Raw genomic sequence first — 24,173 nt, forward strand, 5'->3', positions numbered from 1 at the left:
ACATTCAAGACCTTAATCTTTTCATCCCACACTCAGGATAAAAATCCAGTAAATTTCCCCCAGTACCTGCTTTGAATCACATTCACAAGTTTTTGGGTTTTTTACTTGTTTGTTTTTTGCTTCACAAGTTACAGAATAATACTACAATGCTGAAAATTTAAAGCAAAGGTGGAAAGCTGTAAGAGCTCCAGCCGGACTCATCATATAAGACATATTATTTCAAGACACAGGATCATCCCCAGTGAACAAAGGCAAATCCCAAGTTTCCAAGGCCACCAGTCTTTAGTCCAACGTTCCTTAAACATCAGTGCTTCGCATATCCTTACCTCAATTATTGTCATATTTGAATACCACCTTCACTATTATTTATTTACGTATTTACTTTAACTCACTTTTCCAAACATAAATATCCAGTTTAACCTCAGCCTAAGCAAAATAAATAGTAAATAATCCAAGAAATCACAGGTTTGGTATGCTTTTATGTCTTCCTAGCACATTTAAGATGAATACATAACTATTAAGACAAAAAATATTTATGTGTCCCTTAAAAATCGCCCTGTGTACTTCCGGTAGTATGCATGTAACATTATAGGAAATTGTGCTTTTTCTCTAGAGCACAGCTGATTCCATCCAAAGCGAAGCTATTCTCCATAGTTTCTATTCAGTCTTCTGTACGCACCTATTTTATCTGAAATGCCAATCAGTGGTAGCACGTGCAGATCCCGAACTAAAGCTTATCTCTGCACTAAGAGCTTTTCTTATCAACCTCTGGATCACTATGCCTTCCACACATTTGATCTGTCACTTTGTTTGAAATAATCCTTTACCCTAACGTTCTTCACTGACTATTAATATATTACGAACAAACAGCAAAAATAATTACCCTTTCACCTAGGAGAACACTGGTGACTACGACTTAATGGTCTACCAGTGACATACGGCTTTTACCCAGCATAATGGATGCAAATGTGTAACAGGATATGGGTAAGTTATTTTCACACAGGCTGTCACTTGTCACACAAATTACATGGGCTTCTATTAGCCGTTTAATTCACAGATTTAAAAACAAAAACAACGAACTCCATTCACAATACCTGCATCAACCCTGGATCTCCTGGGGAAGGCAGAACCAACCCACAAAGCCACTGAAGAATAAAGACTGTGGGAAGAACATTTTCCGCATGTACGAAATTCTACTGTGTGTGGATGGCAGTGTTAGAGTTGTCCAAGGATTCCGAAGTCTTCAGAGGAGAAGAGGGAGGCCTGAGGTTATGAGAGAAGCCCAAACCTGGATGCCAGGTCAGAGAAAGGGACTCAGCGGTTGATGAGTCAGCCAAGCCTGAGCCAGTTACACTGGCGGGGCGCCGCTGACGCCATACAAAGGCGATGCTAAAAGGTCGGCTGCTTTACATCATCAATCTAGACTGGACAGAGCCCTCAGAGAGGGGCCTTTCATGCACATTCCTGAGGAGCGATGTCCGGGGACCGAAGGCCGAGGAGCCCGTGTTGCCGGGGGCCCTGGAGCCTGAGGCTGCAGCTGTGGGGCCAGCTTCAGCCCTGGGCTCTGTTACCATTTTAGGAAACCGGCAGATGCTTTTGCACCCTGATCTGGTTTTATTCATAGCCCTTACATCTTAGAGTTGGTATATTTTACATTTTCCCTCCTTATAGTAATAATAATAATAATAGCTAATATTGATCCAGTACTTAGCATGCACCCGGCACTGTTCTAAGCAGCTGCAGGTATGAACACATACATGTAGCATCACCAAAAGTTGGACCTGGAAGGAGCCTCAGCTATTGTGGTAGAAGGCACCCTGGACCTACATCAGGAGACGAGTACCTTGCCCCCTATTAGCTGTGAGATCTTGAGCGAGTCCTGCCTCTCCCTGGGCCTCAGTTTTCTCAACTGGTGAGACGGTGAGAGAATGAGAGGATGAACAGGCTTCCATCTGAATGCCAACCCTGAGCCCATTGAGCTGTCCGGGGCACAATGTTGGAGTGGGATTCCGTTCCCCAATCCATTAGCAATGGCTGCCACCATGGGCATGGGAGCAGGGAGTAGGTGTATCACCTGTTCGTCATCTCTAAGGTCCCTTCCTGCTCAAATTACCTGAATTCATGGTTCCAGCCGAACTGCCTCACTAAGTGTAGTCTCTTTATAAATTAAAAAAGAGAAACAGAGTAAGAATTAGCTTTGGAACCTTGGGTACCTCATTTCTGTCATACAGTACGTAGCCTTTGACAAGTAGTTGAATCTCCTTAAGTCTCAGTTTATTCATCTACAAAGTAAGGATAAAAATATTTAACCTGCACAGTAGTCTTCAGGATTAAATAAATGTGTAAAGCAAGTAGCACGGTGCCTGGCACAGTGCTAATGTTCAATTAAGTAGAAGCTATTATTGGTGTTTTCATCACCATCATCATTATTAGTCTATCAACCCCAAACTGGATTTACAAAATTTACTGAGCCATGGTTTGTAACTTAAAGAACACATGCTTACAATGAAAACTGACGATACCATCATTCTTGGAGAATAAACTTGAGCCCCTTCCCAAGGAAATATAATTTAGATATTTTATTATAGAATAGTATAAAATATACAAAAATAGAGGATATTATAATGAACTTCCATGGACCCATCACTGGGCTTCAAGAATTATCAATTCACGGCTACTCCTGTTTCATTTATTTCCCCAAACACTCACCCCTCTTCCAGACAACCTGGATCTTCTTTTAAAGCAGATCCCAGGTTTCATATCATTTCATCTGTAAATATTTCAGTATCTATCTCTAAATAACAGAAAAGATTCATTCTTTGTCATTTAAAACATATTTGTTTTTAATTAAGTGAAATGGCAGCAAGGCATAATTAGGAAATTATTTTCTCACATCTCTAATAACACACCATAAAAGTCGCTACAAGTGTATGTATTTAAAAAAATAATAATAAAGGGATGGCTCAGGAGGCCACGTGGGGACTGTGGTATGCATGATTTATTACAGCTACACAAAGTGAGTTATTTCATTCTTTCAGATATCTATGACACCGCTAAAACGCTGAATACATCAACATCAGAATTAATCATGAATAATATTTAATTAGTGCTTGACAAGGATCAATTTGGCAACTCTTTTTGTTCTTTCTCCTTCCCCCAAATAGAAAAATAGTCATAAACTAAAGTGTTTTATTTTTTCCATCTGCTTCTGGTAAAGCGCATCCCTGAATTGCTAACTTAGTTGAGATCTCCTGAACTTTCATATACCCAGGTAATTAGACTCAGATGCTGTCCGGACTGGGATTATAAATCAAGTCTGTGTATGTAAGCAGAAAACAGACCACTCACACCAAGAGAGGGTGTTCTGGCAGGTCCGTTTCTCACAGACCTGCCCTCAGAGCAGACGTCTCAGCAGAGCAGAAAGAAGCTTTCATATAGTTCCCGTGTCATTGAACCCCTTCTCTCACTGCTTCAACCCCCAGAAAGCACTGATTATCGGCTGAATTCTTTATTTACAAAAGAAAAAAAGTCCTTTGGGGCACTCAAGCAAAAATTCTGCCCAGAGCTGCACTAGTAGGTACGAGCCAGGAGACTAAGGCACGCTGGAGGTATGCGGTGATGGCATCTTTCCAGCCAGACTGTTAATGCCCAAAGCGCTTGGTGCCCAAATTACTTGTGTACCACTTCCCAGTCAGGGAGTTTCGTTCTACAGCAGAATGATTAGAATTTTCAATCCATCATTTTGTACCAAGATATGCATTCACTGAATTTTAACAGAACAGCAATATTTGTTTCAGTTAAGTTAGTATTTTAAACTGTGGAGCCAAAGGCTCCTGGGTTTTTGAAGATGTAAGAAAGGAAGTGTTAAATAGTTGTTTTTAACTTAGAGGGGGGTGTCATTCTAAGGTGTTGCCTTTTCTTTATCTCTGACTTATATCAAGTAAAATGAAGTTGAAATGCCTATTGGAGACAGTACATATGACCTTAGGAGACTTGGGGATTTGGAGATCAGCTAACATTTGTTAAATTCTATGTGCCAAGCCTGGTACATCCTGTATCCCACAGAAGCCTCACAACACCCCTGGGGTTGAGGGATATGGTCATTAACTTACGGATGAGAACACAGAAGTTCAGGTGGCTATAAGAGGTGTCCAGAGTCACTGAGCTAACATGGATGAGGTAGGAGTCCAGATTCGGGCCTTTCTGATCCCCCAGTCCAGGTTCATCCCACACAAGCTGATCCTATAATGGATCTTCCACCTTCAAATATAATAACTAATATTTATTGAGCACTAGGTACTAGGAGCTTTATATGCACCTCGTTGAATCCTCACCCAATGTTGTCCTGATTCCCATTTTACAGATTAAAACAATAAGGCTTAGAAAGGATAAGTGACATGCCCAGGGTCACAGAGAAAGTTCATCTGACTGAAGGGCCCTTCCTCTTAACACTCTGCTACACCTCTCTGAAAGGCAAATTGGGCCATAATCATAATACAATAATGTAAATACACTATACTTCAATTTTTAAAACACTGGGCCACATTCATGATTTTATGAGAGGTACAATACTCTGAAGTCCTGAGTTCCCATAGATTTGTAAATACTGCTCACTGCCTGAGCAGGCGCACAGTGATTTCACACTGTGTAAGGGCACAAATAGAATTCTAAGCCCTCCAACAGAGAACATTCAACACACACACAGCTACTAAGGACACAAGCGAAAACGGGTACAACTGAATGATTTTTTCACAAGGGGGAGGAATAGTAAGAAAGGAACTGGCCAGAGTTTATCATAAAAAACTAAGCTCTTAGAAGATATGATTGAAATAAAAATTCTATCTGCTTTTATCCTCCCTATACCAAATGCTGAATTTCCCTCCTCCGTGACTGGGGGGATGAGGTCAGTGGATCTTGTTTCTGCTCCACTGACTTTTCCACATGCAATCTGATAACTTCTGGAAACAAACCAATGATTACAAGATCATTAAAGTATGTTATTTTAATTAAAGGAGGGTCCTACATGGAGGGGGGAGGGGCAGTAAGCCTGTAAGCAGCAACCCAAGTATCAGGTGAGAATCCACTCAACACGGTTGGGCTCACCAATCCCTTCTTCTGGTTCTGCCTCCACATCACAGCCTGATTGGGCCCAATTTTGCTTTGAACCCACATCAAACTGGGTCAGCCCGCCTAGATCCTCACATGTGACATTTTCCAGATACACCTTGAGCAGAGAAAAGTTAGTGCATTAAAGCAGTAATCACTGCAAGTGCTAAAAGAGAGGCTTGAAATTTAATAGGGCTTTGAAAAAGAAAAGAATGAAAGTCTAGACTGCCAAAAAATAAATTGGCATTGTTGTAAAATTGTGTTGCACAGCGAGAATACAAATATTATTCATGTTAAGGAAAGGGTTGACCTACGATGTGATTTATAGGCACTTCAAATGCAGTACAGGAAGTAAACGGAAAAATTAGGGTGTGGGGTCACCAAGTAGGCAAGAGTCAACTTAAGGGTAAAGTTAAAAACTTTAGGAAGGGAGCACACAGTTCAGCTTGCCATATAAATTAAGATCTGTCCTCACTTAGAAAAAAAATAGAAAAAATTAAATATTAAGGTACCCATGTTACTAAAGGGATTTTCTTCTCTACACACAAGAAAATAGAAAATTTGTTATAGGGTGAGAAATGCCAAAGGGATATTTCATAAAGAAAACAGAGAGGAGGTTGATGCAACCCAAGAATCAACTGTGTTATCAGTCAGTAATGTAAACGAACCAGTTACAAGTTAACAGGCTGTAGAGGCACCCTCCTGAGCAAGGACAAGGAATTCAAACTGGGTTTTGTTTTTAGGGATGTGTCATTTCATTTTTTATTAAAATAGTCTAAATTGGTTTCGACAGTTCCCAAACTTGTCAAGAGCCAGGAAAGAGTGACTGAAGCAGAAAGAGGTGTTCAACACAGTGAAGTTCCAGGCACTCCGCTTTCTGGCCATTCTATTTAAAATACCATCAGCATGTTAGCATTAAATGTTGTCTTGCTTCCTTTCTTTTTCCCCAGAGAATATGAATGTTTCCTAAAGACCCACTAGAGGGCAGAGCTTTGCGATGTTCTGAAATTAATAATTGCTCAACCAGCCCAGCTTCCTGGCTGCTACCAGGGGTAATCACAAGAATGGCTGATTGCAGCTCTATTTACAATAGCCCGGAGATGGAAACAACCTAAGTGTCCATCATCGGGTGAATGGATAAAGAAGATGTGGCACATATATGAAAATGGAATATTACTCAGCCATAAAAAGAAACGAAATTGAGCTATTTGTAATGAGGTGGATAGACCTAGAGTCTGTCATACAGAGTGAAGTAAGTCAGAAAGAGAAAGACAAATACCATATGCTAACACATATATATGGAATCTAAGAAAAAGAAATGTCATGAAGAACCTAGGGGTAAGACAGGAATAAAGACACAGACCTATTAGAGAATGGACTTGAGGATATGGGGAGGGGGAAGGGTAAGCTGTGACAAAGCGTGAGAGAGGCATGGACATATATACACTACCAAACATAAGGTAGATAGCTAGTGGGAAGCAGCTGCACAGCACAGGGAGATCAGCTCGGCAAGACCCTTGAAAGGCCCTGTATCCCTCCTGGTAAAAGGAAACCAGGGCTGTGGCTGTGAGGGGCTCAGTTACTGCCTAATGCAGGGCCGCCCAGAAGGGGGCGCTCCATGCCGAAGGGGTCAAGACACAGCCAAGGCTCAGACATCCAGTGCGCACCAGCATCCTTCACCGCCTGGAAAACAAAGGCGGGTGAGCAGGGGCTTCCCCCACCGAGCACTCCACTCACATGCCTGAGACTACTTTTCACTGCAGTCCTTCCCCCCTTGAGCAAGGCCTTGATGTTCATTTTACTCTCATTTCATCTGCATTTAAAAATATTGGGTGAGAAAAGCCAGGATATCAGGAAAATACACTCCAGGCCTAACGCAGCTCTTACTTTCAGCCCTCATTGAAAACTCTCACTGGCCTCTGTTGTGCTGTTAGCCTGGAGCGGCCAAAGTTGAAGACAGTATCCTGAGGGCCGCTGTGATACACAGAAAACAGTGCCTGGGAGAAATCTGAGCTCTGAATCACTCCTAGGCTGCCACGGATGGCTCCTACAAAACCCCACAAAACCCAGAGGTCACGCTGGCCTCTAAGAGGCATTCTCATGTTGGAAGACAAGGAAGTATGTTCCTGGGGCCCCGAATCCCTTCACTGCTCGGGGACCTGAACACAGGGGTTAGAACTAATTCCCAGCCATCATCACCCACCCCTGCAGTAAGGGTCCTCATTAACCCATGTCCTCCTAGCGTGTCTATCAGAGAGAAATCTGATCTCAGCTAAGAGTGTGGGAAGGGGCAATGGGACTTTTCTCTTTCTTTCAGACTTTGAGTTAGAGTCCCACACCAGGTATAATTAAAATTTTCATACAGGCAGCCTCTGCCGAACTGCTCTAAGCCTCAGTTTCCTAACCTGTTAAAAAGTAAGAATAAGATTAACTATGTCATGGGATCACCAAGAGGCCGGAATGTGGTAATGAGGTAATCCGTGCAAAGCCCTGAGTGCCGATTACTTTTTGGTCAGCCTCTATTCGCAGACCTCCGTCTGCCCACCGCCTCACGGGATGGTCTGCTTTTCCACCAGAAACTGTGTGGTGAAGGAGGGTGACCTTAATCTAAGCAAGTCTATTTCTGCGCATCACCTGGAAATGACTCCAAATTCACCTTGTGATCTCATAAATAGATGCCTGGTTTCTTCATCTGTAAAATAATACATAATTCCCTCTTAGTTTCCTTAGGGATCCCAGGACAATCCATGGTTCAAAACTATTTCTGGGATTGCATCTGCGGCTTCAGTAGCCATGCCCCATACATAGCAAGTTCGTCTTAAGCTTGTGGACACCTAAGAGCCCCGTATCTTTTTCACAGGGGCTACCCCTAAAGCAGACCTCCATCGCCTCCAGCTGAACATTTGCCCTGAATATAGAATTGCATATTTTTATTCTTGCAGGTTTCAGTGCAGGTTTCAGCCTGTTAAGGTTATTCTGAATCTCCAGTGGGATTCTCTCCCAGCTTTAAGTCATCTCTAGCTTGCAGGGGGAGGCGGCATGTCCAGGGCAAACTATATGCATTTAACATACAATTTTTTTCATGGTCAAATCACAGAACAGGAGAGGGATTTTAATATCTAAAGCTAAGTACGAAGGGATGAAGGGGTAGAGGGCATTGATGGGCGACGGGAGTCTCTACCTGTAGGGTGCACTGTCAAAGTGAATGAGATAATGTGGGTGAAATATTAGCATAAGGGCTAGCACATATGGTAACTATTGTTATTATTGTTTTTATTATTATTAATGTGTAGTTTGGTCAATTTAGGGCCTCTTTGTCTCCTGTTGTTCAGCCTTGACCACGTGTTCACACCCAAACCCAAACATGGTGTGGTGCAGTGGGACAAGCACAGGTTCAGAAGCTTCATGACCTTGGGCAAGTTACTTAAGGTCTCTCAGCCTTAGTTTCCTCATGTAGAACATCAGAGTACTAAGAGCACCTCTAGAACTGGTGTGAAAGGTAAAGATATGATTATGTGTTTGTGTTTGCATAAGTGCCTAGTACAATGGGCACTTGCTATGTAATAGTTTTTACCATTATAAAAGCAGGTACTTGGGCAACTTGTTAATTGTCTCAGTAGAGGAAAGACACTTCAGAGAAAATAGCCTCGTATGTAAGGCTACACTAGGGTTCTGTGGATTTCAATAAGTAATTCAGGCAGGCTCTTCTTTCTAGCCACTATCCCCCATACCCCACCCCCAAGACACACACACACACACACGCAGAAACCTAAGAGCTTTCCGTCAGACTGGAATAAAACTTGAAATCCATCCAGTGTTGGGTCTGATGCTACCTGGATGAACCTGGGCAAATCAGTGAAACTATCGAAAATCTACTTCAGTAGAGAAGTTGTAAAGACCCAGTTAGAAAATACATGAAATACATGTAGAAAATGACTTAAAAATTCAAAAGTATAATTATAATGAACCCTCCTCCACTGCACACATAAAAGCAGCCCCCCATGAAAGGACGTCATATAGGGTGTTTTGTTAAGTGACACAGCCTGGTGAGGGAACTGAAATAAACATTTTTTAAAAACTAATATGTGTCACCATAGTTTAAATGAAATCTAGATTTAATGACTAACGACCAAATCATGTCAGAGCTCAAAATTACACACCAGTTTCCTCTTTGCTGCTTCCAACAGGCTTTAGCACCAAACCTAGTCTAACCGTGACTGTTTTAGGTGTTGTCGTTGTTAATGGCTTTTGTTTTAGGCCTAGTTCTCCGGGGGCTCTGCTAAGAGGGAGTAAGCCGCGGCAGCTCCGTGTCTAATGCTGGCCAGTCACAGGCTCGGTTCTGGAGGCTGGGCGCACGCCCCAGGGAGAGGACAGCAGCAGGCTGGGTCACCCCATGGCAGGGAAGGTGGAGGAGTATATGACCCAGGTTGCTAGAACTGGATAAACAAACCATCAGCACTCGGATTCAATGGCTAAATCAGAGCAAAGAGGGTCTTCGGAAAGAGCCCAGGGTGATGCTAGGTTTATTTAAAATCTCCTCCCAGAGCTGTTCTTATAATAACCCAGGCAGTGGTTTCTGTAAAAGCCAGATTAGATCGTCCTGCCCTGCCTTTTAGAAGTTTCCACAACAGATGGAGGGACACAGCTTTAGAGCAAACCCCAACTCACATCCGTCTGCATTCGTTATTGGCCCTGTTCTCAAAACGCTATACGTTATCTTGAGCCTGTTTGTTTTTATCTGTCAGAGTGGTTTATTGTTAGGGAAATGTGGTGTCAGCTGTCTCTTCCCCACCATCAAAGCCGCTTCATTAAAGTTAATAGTGTTTGACTTGCAGAGATTCTCTTACCGACGGAACCCAAGAAAGCTCCTGCTGGCTGTTATTTTTCCGGCAGTAAAGGCACCAAATGGATGCAATAACTGCATTAACCTTTTAGGAAGAAGACGAAGAAAACCATACAGCATGACTCTATCTAATAGCTGCTTAATAAAGGCACCTTGAATTCACGAGGCTAACTCTACCCTTCAGTTTGGGACAGGGTGTCAAACTATCTGACCTGTGTCTTGACTTTGCCACTCAAGGCTCTGTGGCCTGTAGCCTGTCACTTCCCCAGTCTGAGCTTCAGTTTCTTTATCTCAGAAATGAGGGGGATGGATTTGAAGGAAGGCTTTTTTCTTCTAACCGGGGAATTCTTTGGACAAAAGTAATCTTACAATGAAAACTGATGTATAAAGCAGATAAAAGCAAAAGTTTTCTAGCTACAGGTGAGGAGAGAGACCAGAAGACCTACCTTCTCAGCATCTTTACCCTCCTCCATACCCACCTCCCGCCTAAACCCATCCCCCCCCTCCCCCAGGGGGTCCTGAGCAACCTCTGTGGGCTGCCACCACCACTCAGGACTTCCTGGAACATCATTTGAAACCAACTGGCCTCGGAGGAATTATGTTTAAGGTCTTTTCTACTCAGACTCTGGATTCTGTGATTAAGTAACTGGAGTCAAACCACATGAGGACAGTTTCTAATTAGGGTAATAACTTTATGGAAGAGTCTCTGCTCAGTGCCAGACAAACATGAAACAGTTTGGGTTTTGCTTTGTTTTCTGTCTTTTAATCACTGCTGTCAAATCTCCCTTCCCATTTGGAGTGGTGGATCTCAAGCAAGTTCCATTACCTCTGGGTTCCTGTCACTGAGTGCTAGTTAGTTCCGTTTGAAATCTCAAACTAACTCGATTGAAATCTCATCACCTCCCTCTCCTGCAGGGCAGGCTGGGGCTGGACGTGGGATTCTTCAGAATGCTCCCTCACCGAGTGGGCCGCCCTCACAGGTGGGAAAACCAGCAAGAGAGTCAAACGCTACAGCCCTCATCACAGTGCACGCCTGACACCAAGATAAACTCAGGCATCCTCGCCCCCTCAGCCTCCTGCCATCCCGCTCCAGCCCTCTCCTCTGCTCCAGCAGGCCAGGGGACAGATCTGCAAGCCCAAGCAGTAGGGAAACCTAAAGCCAATTTTCCCTTCTTGCAAGCAAGAAGGAATTTCCACCATTTAATTTGTTGAAGGAATTACCCCCTAGCCTCTGTCTCTCCCTCGCTGAAAGAGGAGAAAATCATCAACACTGCTCTTCCAAAAGGCTGTGGCCAAAAAGACTCTCTTCCTCTCTCCCTTCCTCCATAACCTCCATAAAAGGCCTTCAGGATGGGAGAGGAGACTGGGTCAATGAGTGGAGGTAGAGGACCAAGTAGGCTGCCCCAAAGTAGGGGGTGAAGGGGAGGCAGGGGATGGAGAAGGGAAAGGGAGGGGCCACAACTGTCATTGGCTTTCTTTAAAATGTTGCATTTTCTACCAGGGCTCTAGTTGCCAAATCCAGTACTGTAGGAAAAAAAAAACCAACCCACCAAACATCCTGTACACATGTAATACTAGGATGTCTACCAGACTATGTTTGTGTTTATACATGTGTCTCAGACTTGGATGGGTACCAGCACATACACCTGTGTAAAACTCTAAAGAATTCCAAATCACACATTTAGTTCTATTTTTTTGACCCGAGTCTCTGACAGAGAAAAATAAAACTAGAGCGAAAGGAACCATTCATTCATGCTTCCATGCATTCAGCACTGTCTATGGAGTCTTTCCTTAACACCAAGCACTTGAGCGAGGCAATGACAAATAAAGCATGTTCTCTGTCTGGTCATGGTTATTCAAAACCACAGAAATAATTCCATTTGTATAACACTTTAGCGTTACTTTTCAAGAAGGTTTTAGGATCCTCACAACCATCAGATAGTTACAGTAGTTATAACCATGATTTTACAACCAAAAAAACAGACACATGGGAAGGTTAAATGACTTGTCTAGTCCCACAGATAGTTAAGTGCATGGCGGGGATTAAAATTTAGGTCATCTGACTTCTGGTCACAGGCTCTTTCTGTTTGATCAAACTGTAACCAAATGTATCCTGTGATTTCCTTACAGCTGCCATTACAATGACTGCATACTCCAGACTTCCAAGGATCTTTTCAATTTCAAATGTTCTGTTCCCTTGTCTTCCAATCTTCCAAATTTCGCTTGTCAGACCACCTGAACTAGTTCTGAAAATATAGTCATTTGTACCAGCTTTAGGTTTGAAAAATATAGCTTTTTTAGTTTAAATGGACTGAAGTTAGATTTAGCCTTTATAATATTAAGATGAGGCAAGAGTCACAGTTTTTCAATCAAACCACCCTTTGGTGTAGAAAATTATTTTGCTACACACATTATTTAAACTGTTCTGAAACCTACTTTGACGTTCTTTTTATTAATCTTTTTCCTGTTTCAAATCCTTCCATCAGGCATTTCTGTCAGGCTTCTGAAGGGTCCCATATGCACACTTCCAGTGCAGAAATTGTGTTCTTTTTTGGTTCATTGGAATCCTTCAGAATGTCTGGCACTGAAACATACTGGCTTTAATTAAAAGGCTATGATTTCTGTGAATTCCCATTAAGCTAGTGAAAAAAATCTGCATTTGAAAAATACAGTTAACACATTAAGATACAGTTGTACTGAAAAATGGTTCATCTTTAAAAAAACTACTTAAGCAGATGAAACTAAGCTGCCTGTAATAAAAATATGCTCATTTTTAGTAAAATCCTTCACTTCTAAATAGAGGGGTTAGCTTACTATATATGTGGGCAATTAGCCATAAAAACTCAACTAGACATGAACCGTGCAATCCACCAATTCGCCCTCTGACGTTAAAACACAGATCCTATTAACAGGAATGTAATTTAAATGGTTAAAGAGTGATAAAAGGGCTTCCCTGGTGGCGCAGTGGTTGAGAGTCCGCCTGCCGATGCAGGGGACACGGGTTCGTGCCCCGGTCCGGGAAGATCCCACATGCCGCGGAGCGGCTGGGCCCGTGAGCCATGGCCACTGAGCCTGCGCGTCCGGAGCCTCTGCTCCGCAACGGGAGAGGCTACAACGGTGAGAGGCCTGCGTACCGCAGAAAAAAAAAAAAAAAAAGTGATAAAGTACATAACTATAATCTGATAGGGTTTCGAATATGATACTGCTGTATACCAATGACAGATCAGTTTTGAATTATGACTCCAGCAAAGTTTGAAATAGCTCAAGCATGAGAATTAGGGATCCACAAATTCAAGAACTGCATTATATTATGTTATATATTATATTCAGTCACACCTCTTCGCCCATGAACAGAAGCATATTCTCTAACATTCAGATAAAAAAGCCATGTGAATCTTTCAAAATTCTAGGTCCTGGATGCCCTAGAAACCCCTGACTTAGTTTCCCTATTCAACTTACTTATCTTTAAAATGTGATATAACTCAAGATAGTTGCTCAAGAAACAATATGTAAGAGGGCCCATGAAGTGCAGAAACGTTCACTGGTTCCTGGGGAAATGCACAAAGAGCTGTCAAAATAATCACTTCTCTCTACGTCAGGGACCCTCATACTCCACAGGGACATGCCTACACAGGCACAGGAAAGCCAGTGATAAGGAAGACCTGGGAGGAAGATGTCTGATCCACTTATTATTAGCTTCATAAGGCATAAATGTGAGCTGATGTGTCTTACTCTTTACTATAAAATAACACCCTTTACATTTATGGGATAGGCTTGAGCCCATCAAGAAGATCCTGATGGCTTGCCAAGGAATTGGTGACCTCGCTCTGAGAATCACTGCTCTAGTGATTCTCTGCTTATAATATTAAAGGTAGGATTTCTTTTATAAGCGTTCATAAATGTAAGTAAAATGAATTATTTTGGAAGACACACTAAATTCCAACCATCTCAATTAATTGTCTCATCTTTTTAAGTGGCCACAAAATAGTGTGCTGCAGCCCCCTTGATCGTGCAATTCCAGGAAGCTCCCATCCTTAGAATCAGCTCCTCGGGTCTAATCCAAATCCCATTTGCTTAGGATCAGCACATTCCCTCTGGTTTTATATTCATTGGAAAAAAGAGACATCTTGTGACACCATTCTCCAAATACTATGCCACCATTGCAAATTTAGAGACTGGCTAGGAATCATGAGCCCTACCAGAGGACCTGGGCCCTGCCAAAATGACCAGACCATGTGGTCAGCTAATGTGGTCAAGCTGGTGTCCTTAAGAGAACTAGTTTCTTGGAGGAGAGGGAGGAAATCAGCATGTGAACACTGGCAAATCATTCTATTTAGTTCGTGTAGAATAAACCCACTGGGTATGAAGACCTCCGTTCAAAGTTCACGAAATGTTACTGAAGTGTTTTACATTAACAATCAAAACATAAAACTCAAGAAAGAGATCCTGTCATTGCTGGCTTTCTAACCAAGCTCAGATTCATTCCCTCCTCTCCATTTTCTGCTGCACCTCTTGAAGGGCATTATATCTTGCCTGGACCATTGCAGTAGCCTCTTAACTGGCCCCTCTGCCCTGAGTCTCTCATTTTTCACACTGCTGAAAAGTTAATCTTCCCAAGTCCAGCTCTGATAAAATTACTCCCCTGATCAAAAACCTTGAATCATTGCCTCCCATTGCCTGACAACAGAATTAAGATCACATCTTTTAGGCTGGGATTCAAGGCACTTGCCTCTTTCTAATGTCGTTTCCCACATCACTCCAAGGTGAGTGCAAGGGCCACTGCAAGGCCCACCACTCCTCTCTGTACAAACTCCCAGAGTCTGCTCTTGCAGTTCCCCACCTGGAGTACTGTCCCCTGTCTTCCTTCCATCTCCTCTTCACTCCTCTAAGACAAGATTCTACCCATGTTTAAAGGCCTAGAGGAGGGAAATTCTATCTTTTCGATAAAAAAGTGCAAAGAGCAGTTCCTGGTTCATAAGCACTCAATACACCTTATCCGTTATCATTGTTGTTGCTGCCATGAAGTCTTTAATCTTCAAAGATGAACTAACCCCTTCCTCGTATGGGTAGCTCTCTTCAGATATGTCTAATTACATGTTATTCCCTTTCATAGTTATTTAACTAGATATTTCATCTCCTCTTACAGACTGTAAGCTCCTTAAAAAGATCTTATTTCATTCACTTTTGTAGCCTCCATGTCAGACTACGAGGCCTTACACACAAATTTGAAGAAAAATGTTAAATATTGCCCTAGGCCACAAGGGGGCATGGTTGAGCTACTCTAATAGTGGAATCATCCACCAGCCAGTAATAAGGCCTTTAGAATTGAAAGGCTTTTCTCCCTTCGAAGTGTATTTGTAAATCTGTTTAAAGTAAATATATACACATTATGTGTGATCACAACTCTACTCATGTTAACATGGAAAGATAGCTGCAATATAGTGAATTTTTAAAAGGGATAAGCAAAATAGAATTTATATGGTCCAATTTTTATAAATATCTATTCTTAAACATACACAGGAAAAATCAAAGTCTGGAAGAATACCCACCAAAATGTTAGCAGCTGTTATCTCTAGTGGGGGAGAGGGAAAAAGAGGGTGGTAACATGGAGGGTTTTATTTTGTATTTTGTATCTTTCTGGATTTTTAAAATAATCAATACATAATAATTTTATAATAGAAAAATAAAGCTATTTAATTCAGAAAAATCTCAAAGCAGAGTGTTTATTTCTCTTGTCATCTCATCTCCAGTCCCATATTTGATGTATTTAAAAGTAAATACACAACCTTGAGAATTTTCTGATAGACTGAAGCAAAGATTTTCAAAATCTCTTGGGACACGGTGCCTGTGGTGTCTCAGTAATTTTTTATGGTACCCCTGGGATGAAAGAAATGCCTACCAGTTCCACTTGTTAAGTAGTTAAGTCCAAACAACTTACTATTTATGTCCTAGTAATTTAGTAGCCATTTAAAAGAATAATACAGATAAAGTGAAAAAAAATTTTCATTTCATTCTTAAATGATCACAATTACTTATTCATGTACTGTGTACACCTACTGGGCACTGTACAACTTCCTAAACTTTGGAATCAGATGGGACACTGCTCCGCTCATTTTCTACTCCACACTGATTCCACCCCCATACTCGATTTTATCACAGCAGCCACCGAAAACCCAACTCCGCGAAGATGTGACATCATTAAAGGAATGTAGCATGATCTAATGGTGAAACCACGAACACTTCGAGCTAGTGGTTCTTGAGCATCCCACAGATGTTGAGTACAGCTCTGCTTTCCTTAAAAATTTAAACTATCTCACAGCACCCTGTGAGTTTACTGCAGCACCCCCAGGCACCGCAGGGCATAATTTGAGAATCGATAGATTCACATCATAAAGCTGGTTGTTCTCTGTGAGGCTGGCAAAGGGGGAAGAAACCTCATTAAATTTCCTTGAAATTATTCCAACCTAATAGCTCGGTCAAAATTAGTTTGTTTTCTCTGAACAAAAGCCTTCTGGGAAGGAGAAAAGGATAGTGTGGGAAGCTGAGCTGATCTCTGGACTCATAGTTTCCACATCCCCCCCATTCCACCAAAGTCCTCTTCTAATCCGTTCTCCCCAACTCAAAACTAAGTACCAACAGCATCCTCCAAAGCAGCATGTCCCCGGGAAACTCCCAAATTCTTCTCCATGGTGTCTGAGCCTGGATCTCCAAACATCCTACTGACTTTTCCACCTTTCTATCCAACTGTTTTGAGGCCACGCCAAGAGGCAGGAAAGCACAGCAGGCCCTAACACTGAACTGCTATCAGTGAGCTAGCCCTGGTCCCTTCCCAAATCAAGAGGGATTTTCTCCTGCCAGGAATCACTAGTTAGCTCCTGGGACCAAGCCCTCCAATCAAGTCCAGAACTGCTATCCAAATCCACTTGAAATAGGGATTAAGAAGCATTTTCTTCTCTAAAGCTTAATGAATCCAATTTCACATCTTGATTTAATGAGATGATTTGTGATTTTCTATTATCAACTCAAATATAATTAAAACAAACCCAAAAGTCATCACCAACGTGTGCGGAAGGAAGCTCCGTGCAGGGACCACTTAAAAAACTTAATCAAGATCACATGTAGGTGGAAGCAACCCAAATGTCTACAGATATCAACAAATGTGGCATATACATACGATGGAGTACTATTCCATCTAAAAAGGAAGGAAATTCTGACCCATGCTACAACATGGATTGCTAAGTGAAATAAGCTAAACACAAAAGGACAAATACTGTATGATTCCACTTATATGATGTCCCTTGAGATCAAATTCATAGAAAATAGAATGGTGGTTGCCAGGGGCTGGGGGTTGGGAATGGGAAATGAGTGGGTATGGAGTTTCACTTTGGGAAGATGAAAACGTTCTGGAGATGTATAATGGTGATGGTTTGTACAACAGTGTGAATGTACTTAATGCCACTGAATTATACATTTTAAAATAGTTAAAATAAATTTGTGTTTAAAATAGTTTTTTAAAAATCATGGAGATGACTCTGTGGTAAGGGGAGCCTTTGATTTAACTGGAATCATGTCCCTAAATGTCACTTGGAGAGCTTGCAGCAAACCTAGAGATGAGTCCATTTGGATGATTTTAAATACATACATGAGGTTTCAAAACCCAAGGACCCTGTTCTAAAGGAAATGATGTCTAAACAAGAACAGTAGCAGCGCACCAATAATAGAAACAGGGCTTCCATGTCTTCTAGCCCTTCAGGAGGAAGAGAAAGGATTCCTAAGAAAATTCAAAATCTCCCCCAAATTTCCCAACCCTTCAGGAAAGAGTGTGAAATTCTCACTCATCTTCCATTCAAAGTTGATACTGCGCTTTCCCTTTGCTATAAACCCAAGACATGATGAAGTGGTACCTAGAACAGCAGCCTGAAGAGAGGGGCAAATACTAACTGACCTGGGTCCCAGAACCCAGCGTCCTGGGTGTGAGGTGTCCTATGAGGTGTGTCCTGGCTGTACTGTGGTACTGATGTTGTTAAAGGTCCAAAGTACTCGGCTTGCTCTTTCCTTGCAGGACTGGTCTGCTATACATTTCCAAACAGCGTTCTGAAAAATGTTTGGGGAGGAGGAAAGGGGCTTTCTGTGGTCAGCTGGGGAAATGGTGTATGATACTTTCTCTAAAGGCTCAGAGAAGTCCTGCAGGATAGAAATTTCAACTCCAGCTTTCTCACATCCTCATGCACTAATTATTTAAAAATATCCCTAGCTCCTCCTCTTGACTTCTCTGTTTTGTCAATGGCATCCAGTCTCAAATCTTCAGAGTCTTTTCTGCGGTACGTGGGCCTCTCACTGCTGTGGCCTCTCCCATTGTGGAGCACAGGCTCCGGACGCGCAGGCTCAGCGGCCACGGCTCACGGGCCCAGCCGCTCCGTGGCATGTGGGATCTTCACGGACCGGGGCACGAATCCCTGTCCCCTGCATCGGCCGGCGGACTCTCAACCACCGCGCCACCAGAGAAGCCCTAGAGCCTTTTTTAATTTCTCCTTTTGTCAACACATTCCATCAGTCATCAAACTATAAATTCAGCTCCAGCCATACCTCTTCCATCAAAACTTTTTTTTCTATGTCCCCTGCCATCATGCTAGTTGAAGTCCTTATGATTGTCCCTCTTGACTATCCCCAAAACCTCCTCACTGGTCTCCACATCTTGTTTTCTTCCCTCAACAACCACCATCAGAAGAATGCTTCTAGGCTGAAGCGCTGAGCATGTCACAACTACGCTTAGGAATCTTCAGTGGCTCCCCACTGCCCACTGGATCAGGAAAGCCAGACCCCTCAGTCTGGCAAGTGAGGTTCTTCGTGGTTCTCACTCCAACCTGCCCTCCTGGCCTCATCTCCCACCTAACGTTCTAGTCAACTGAACTATCTGCAGGCCTCAAGATTTCCTAACAACCGCACCCCCCCACCCCCCACCCCCCCCCCCCCGCATTTGCTCTCCTCAGTGAACCTTCTCATTTTCCCCTTGTCTTTATCCAACTTCGAAGTCCAGCTCAAATACTGGAATTGCTGTGAAATCATTGATCTTTGCTTTGCATTCTCCCAAACACTTCAATTGTTGGAATCTCATAATTCGTAATACAATCAGTTTTGATTAGCATCACATCTCAAAACAATCAATGGTATATTAACATGTTACACATTGAAGGACTACAAACAACTTTGAATATCAAACTATCCTATTCATCTCTGTATTCTCCCTAAGTGCCTAACACGATGCTTTATACAAAAAATAACATTTAACAAATGTCTGTTGAATGACATTTAGCTGTTTCATACTATCAAATTTTTAAACCTCAATTATATTCTTTTTTTTAAGATTTTTTTGATGTGGACCATTTTTAAAGTCTTTATTGAATTTGTCACAATATTGCTTCTGTTTTATGTTTTGGTTTTTTGGCTGCGAGGCATGGGGGATCTTAGCTCCATGACCAGGGATCGAACCCACACCCCCTTGCATTGGAAGGCCAAATCTTAACCACTGGACCACCAGGGAAGTCCCCTCAATTATATTCTTAAACCAGCAATAGTCAATTTTCTTTTTCTTGCATCCTGGACCTTTCTTCTGTTGAAATCTTAGATGGAATCCCAATACATATTTTATAGAGAGATTTCATATGTGTTTTAGATAAAAAGTAAATAAAACACATATAAGTGGCATCCCATTTTATATGCATTTATTTTAAATTAAAATATATAGCATTTTAGCATTTCTCATTATTAAGTGAACTACTGAGAACAGTAGGCAGTTTTGATGAATATAAAATTTCAAGTAGAGGGTGAGAAGTGGCGATTTGCAATCAGCCATTTCTGGATCAAGCTTATTTCTATATTTTGTCTTGGTTTCACACAGTTGAGAATATACTGATTCACACAGATAAGTCATAATGTGCAATTTTATGTCAGTGGACCATTGGTAGGGTAATGAATTTCGTTATTTCTAAAGCGTAGATACAACCTGCTATATCAGCAACACATAAGAAAGCCACACAGAGCAGTCAAGAACACAGACTGATTTAAATCCGGGATCTCTTATTTACCTGTGTATAACTTAAGCAAGTTATTTAGCCTAAGTTCCCACATCTGTAAACTGGAAATAATAATAATTCCTCTCTCATAAGCTTGTGCAAGAAGAAGACAGGTCACATAAATAGGAGACATCAGAGTGTGCAGTCTTAATGTTTTATCATCTATGGAGCAGTTACTAAAACATTTATAAGACATAAAGTATAAAGAATAGCAACATCACAAAACCCACCCAGTTTAAGAAAGAAAAAACGATGGTTACTTTTGAAGTCCCCAGTGTGCCCCTTCCTGACTCCATTCCCGTTTCTCTCCTACGAGGTAACTGCTACCTTTCCCATATTGTACTTTTTTAAAATGTGTTAGCACCTCCTCTATTAGTACGTGCCAAGCTCTGAGTATACTACTTTCTAGTATTTACTCCATCTAAGCCTCAAAAGCACCCCATGAAGTGGATAACATTCTTCGCATCTTACAGTGAGGAGTGTGGGCCATGGGGATGCCTCGAGAGTCCCTGTCCACCGACACAGCCAGGCTTGAAACACAGTTCGAAGCGCCCTCTCACGCTTCATACTTGAATGAACATTTATTAAACACACACCATGTGCCAAACACCATGCCGGGCACTGCAGAGCTTAAGGAAAAGCTTCTTCCTTGCTGGCAACTGGCATTTTCCAGAACCTCGGGGTTCCTCCCCCTGCTGCGGTCGCTAACTCAGCCCCCAGGACGTGCAGGGCAGCCTGTAAGGCCCCGGGAGCCCAGAGTGGCCTTGAGGAAAGGCAAGTGGACCCAGACGCTCTACCTCAGTGTTGCCCAAGGTGGTTCTCAACCACAACCAATCCCCGAGGAACCACGGAAGATTCCAAACTTTTCTGCCCCCACCCCCAGCGTCTTCCTCACCCAGGCTTCCTCCAAGAAGTGAACCACGTAGGAATCCAGAGCCTTTGCCAGCAACAGGCCAGTCGTGGCTTCGTGAATGACCCAGCCCACAAGGAAAGACCTCGACTTTAGCGCATGTCACTCCCCTAATTATTCCCTGTGCTGGGAGTCCAACAATAACAGCGCATCTTTCATAAGCAGCTCCCACCATGAACTTTGGAGCCCTATGCATGCAGCCAAGCACTAGGAAGTGCTAAAGGGTCAGGGGGTTTGTGTGGCCAGCAGTCCCAGGCCTCTGGGGGAGAATCCCACTCGCTCTCTAGTCCAAGATCTGGACCCAAAAAAAACTGCCTGAGCTGCCTCCAGGGCCTACTTCCTGGGGCTGGTGGGTCACCATGCGTGGGTCCTTAGAAGGGCCAGTGGGTCACACAGCAGCTGCACCCAAGCTACCCAGAGAAAAAGGGGGGGTGGGGGGGCAGGAGACGTTTCCTTGAGGGTCACAATCACTTAGCAAATGCTCCCAAGGCTACACTCTAAACTGCAAAGTTTTTTTTTGTTTTTTGTTTTTAATATTTACTCAATACGAGCCCTGGTAGACCCCGGGAGCTGGCCAGTGTATGGTTCTAGGACATTAACAGCAAATAAAACAGCCAGGTCCCCAAATGACTGCGGTGGAGCTAGGCAATAATCAAATTAATAATTTCAGATCGTGGTAAGTGCCTTGAAGAAATAAAGTATCTTTGGTGCATGACGGTGGGCAGGGAAACGCATATTGGAGCAGAGATCTGAGTTAGGCCGAGCAAGGGAAGCAAAGGCAAGAGATAATCATTCCAAGCAGAGGGGACATCAGTACAACCATGAGTTCTCTGGTTTAACGCTGATTAGGGGTTTAAGAAATGTTTGCTGAAAAATTAATGTTCTCAAAATTCTAGTACAAGGTAGAGTTGAGTTCTTAAGGGTGCAAAGATCAAAGTGCTATATTGGAAAATTTGTTCTTGGCTTTAACTGAAGAGCAAAGAAAATGTGTGTGAATATATATGTCTCACTGGGGTCTTTTAAAAAAGCCTTTCATGTCCTTTATCCTTTCAACTTTTATAACATAGGTTGAAAGCATGATACAATCTGTAACTTCCAGCTCACTACTGAGAGATCTTTTGCTCAGAACTAAAGAAGATTTCCCTTCTGTTAGGAGGTAATTCACCTCCCTTGTTCCAGAATTTGAAATAAGAATGCCGTGTACCTCTGAAAATGCAACTATGTAAACATCTGTGTGCACATGGACTAGGCGGTGGGGAATATGGAACAGGGGCAAGGTTGTCTTCAATATTCCTTTTCTGTTACTAAAACTGGGTAGAAAAGAATACACGTGCACAACTGTGCAATCTCCTTGTCCTCTGATGTTAATAGATGTGTTTTTAACTGCTGTTTATATCCCATTTCTAACATCACTACCATCTACATCCTCTCCAAGCCAAAGAAAGTTGAAAAGTGCACGAGGTCTTTACAACCTTGTACAGTGACTGCGCCTGCTCAAGTACAATCCGTGTGCGCCCTTCTTTCTCTCTCTAGACAGAGTTTCTTGGGGATTCTTCAGGTCCCTGGCCGTATTTCTCCCTAGGCTCTGATTAAAACCAGGTGCGCGGGAGGCGGGCCTTTTGGGACAGAAAAGCCTTCTCTAGGCCCAAAGCTCCCCCTTCCGGTCTGTTTTCTAGAGGGGATTCATGAGCTGAGCAAAGAGAAAGCAGGCAGCTGGTTCTGGCTGGCGAGCGGGGGTGAACTTGTCGAGACGGGCACGCGGCCTGGCTGGGCGAGGGCAATGTGTACAAGGGCAGAAAGTGAGGTTGGGCTGGGGGTACACAGCCGGTGCCCAGGGACTTTTCCGCCCAGTGCCATGCAGGAGCGTTGTCCGCGCGCAATGAAAGGCCCCCAGGTCCACCGCGCTCTGTAGGGCGGGGAGGAGCGGAGGGAAGCCGTACAGCCGCCGCGTATCTGAATTTGATACGGGGCGGGCTCGGGCCAGACGGCGGCCTGCGCCCGGGGCGCGCGGAGGAGCCGCCGGAGACCCCGACTCCCTCCCGGGGCTCGCCCGCGGCCCCGCGCCGGCTTCCAGAACGTCCACGGGATGCGCAGTGCTTACCCTCTGTCTTCCAGGGACCGGGGCGGCCCGGCGGGGACCGGTCGTGAGTGATGCGGTGGGCCGGGCCGCGGAGCGCTCAGAGCGAACTCCCAGAACGCCGCAGCCCGGCGCCCGAGAGCCTGAGCTTCCGGGGACGCGGGGCTGCTCTACGCGAGGTCTCCGTGGGCTTCTCTGCCCGCGACCGTTGACCCGAGAGCCTAGGAGCCGAGCAAGGCTGCAGCCGGTGGCCGGAAGGGGCAACAGTTGGGGATGGGGAGGACAGTTGGGCCGCGAAGGCGGCGCCCCCTTTTCGAGCTCGCAGTAAAATTCGTGCGAGCGCTTGAAAGCCTCACGCCGCAGCCCGAACGCCAAATCCGGCCCAGCGTCTGTGAGGGCGTTGGCTACTTATTAGGGTCAAAGATTGGAGTGCTGGCGCTTTGATCACACTCTAGAGTAGGAGACAGGCCTCAGATGAAAGAGGAGCACGTTAGGGCACAAAAAGTTAAGGTGCAGAGAGGAACAAAAAGACCCCAAAAATGTGCTTCCGAATTTTGAGTAGCCATTTCCTATTCCTTGGACCAAACATCAAGCCGACCAGTTTTCTCATTTTCTCTAATTGCTGTTTAAAATTTTGAAGTCCTTTGCCAGGGTCTGTATAGCCTTTCAGCCTGACAGCCTTGTTTTCTGAGGGGGTTGCATGAATTTTAGGTGAGCCCAGGAAATAGCCAGCCAGACAAGGTTAGAAAGCCCTTCCATTGCAAACGTTTGCCTGACACATTGGGCTCCGTAAAAACCACTCCAAAGTGGGTCACTCCAGCACATCTTCTGGGCTTGGTGCCCTGTTTGATGGGAAAAAGTGTTCTCAGCCTTAACCCCAAGATCCTGTGACAACTAACAAGGAAACTCCAGAGAAGTTTCCAGATTCAAGCAACCCTAGTGATTTCTGGCAAAATACTGCCGATGCCAGTTTCTCAAATTTTGGTCCCCGAACCACCTACAGCAGATTCCTGGGGGAATCCCTGTTGTAGGTTCCGGATTTAGGGCCTACACTATAGATGACGAGTTAGATTACGAGCGATGAGCCTAGAAATCTGCATTTTTAACAAGCTTGCCTTGTGAAGTGTCTGCTCACTATAATTTGAGAATTACTAGACTTGGCCC

At 43.5% G+C, this 24,173-nt stretch overlaps 1 long non-coding RNA gene across 2 annotated transcripts in view; it reads right to left on the reverse strand.

The window, feature by feature from the left end:
- LOC109552247 (uncharacterized) overlaps positions 1 to 23,389 on the reverse strand; it is a 185,480-nt gene extending 162,091 nt beyond the window's left edge. For both annotated transcript variants that reach the window (XR_002179045.3, XR_002179044.3), the window contains exon 1: positions 23,034 to 23,389. This is a non-coding gene — a long non-coding RNA (uncharacterized lncRNA). The remainder of the gene's footprint in view (positions 1 to 23,033) is intronic.
- Between the last annotated feature and the right edge of the window lie 784 nt (positions 23,390 to 24,173).

This window comes from Tursiops truncatus, chromosome 8 (genome assembly GCF_011762595.2).
Source record: "Tursiops truncatus isolate mTurTru1 chromosome 8, mTurTru1.mat.Y, whole genome shotgun sequence".
NCBI classification, from domain to species: Eukaryota; Metazoa; Chordata; class Mammalia; order Artiodactyla; family Delphinidae; genus Tursiops; species Tursiops truncatus.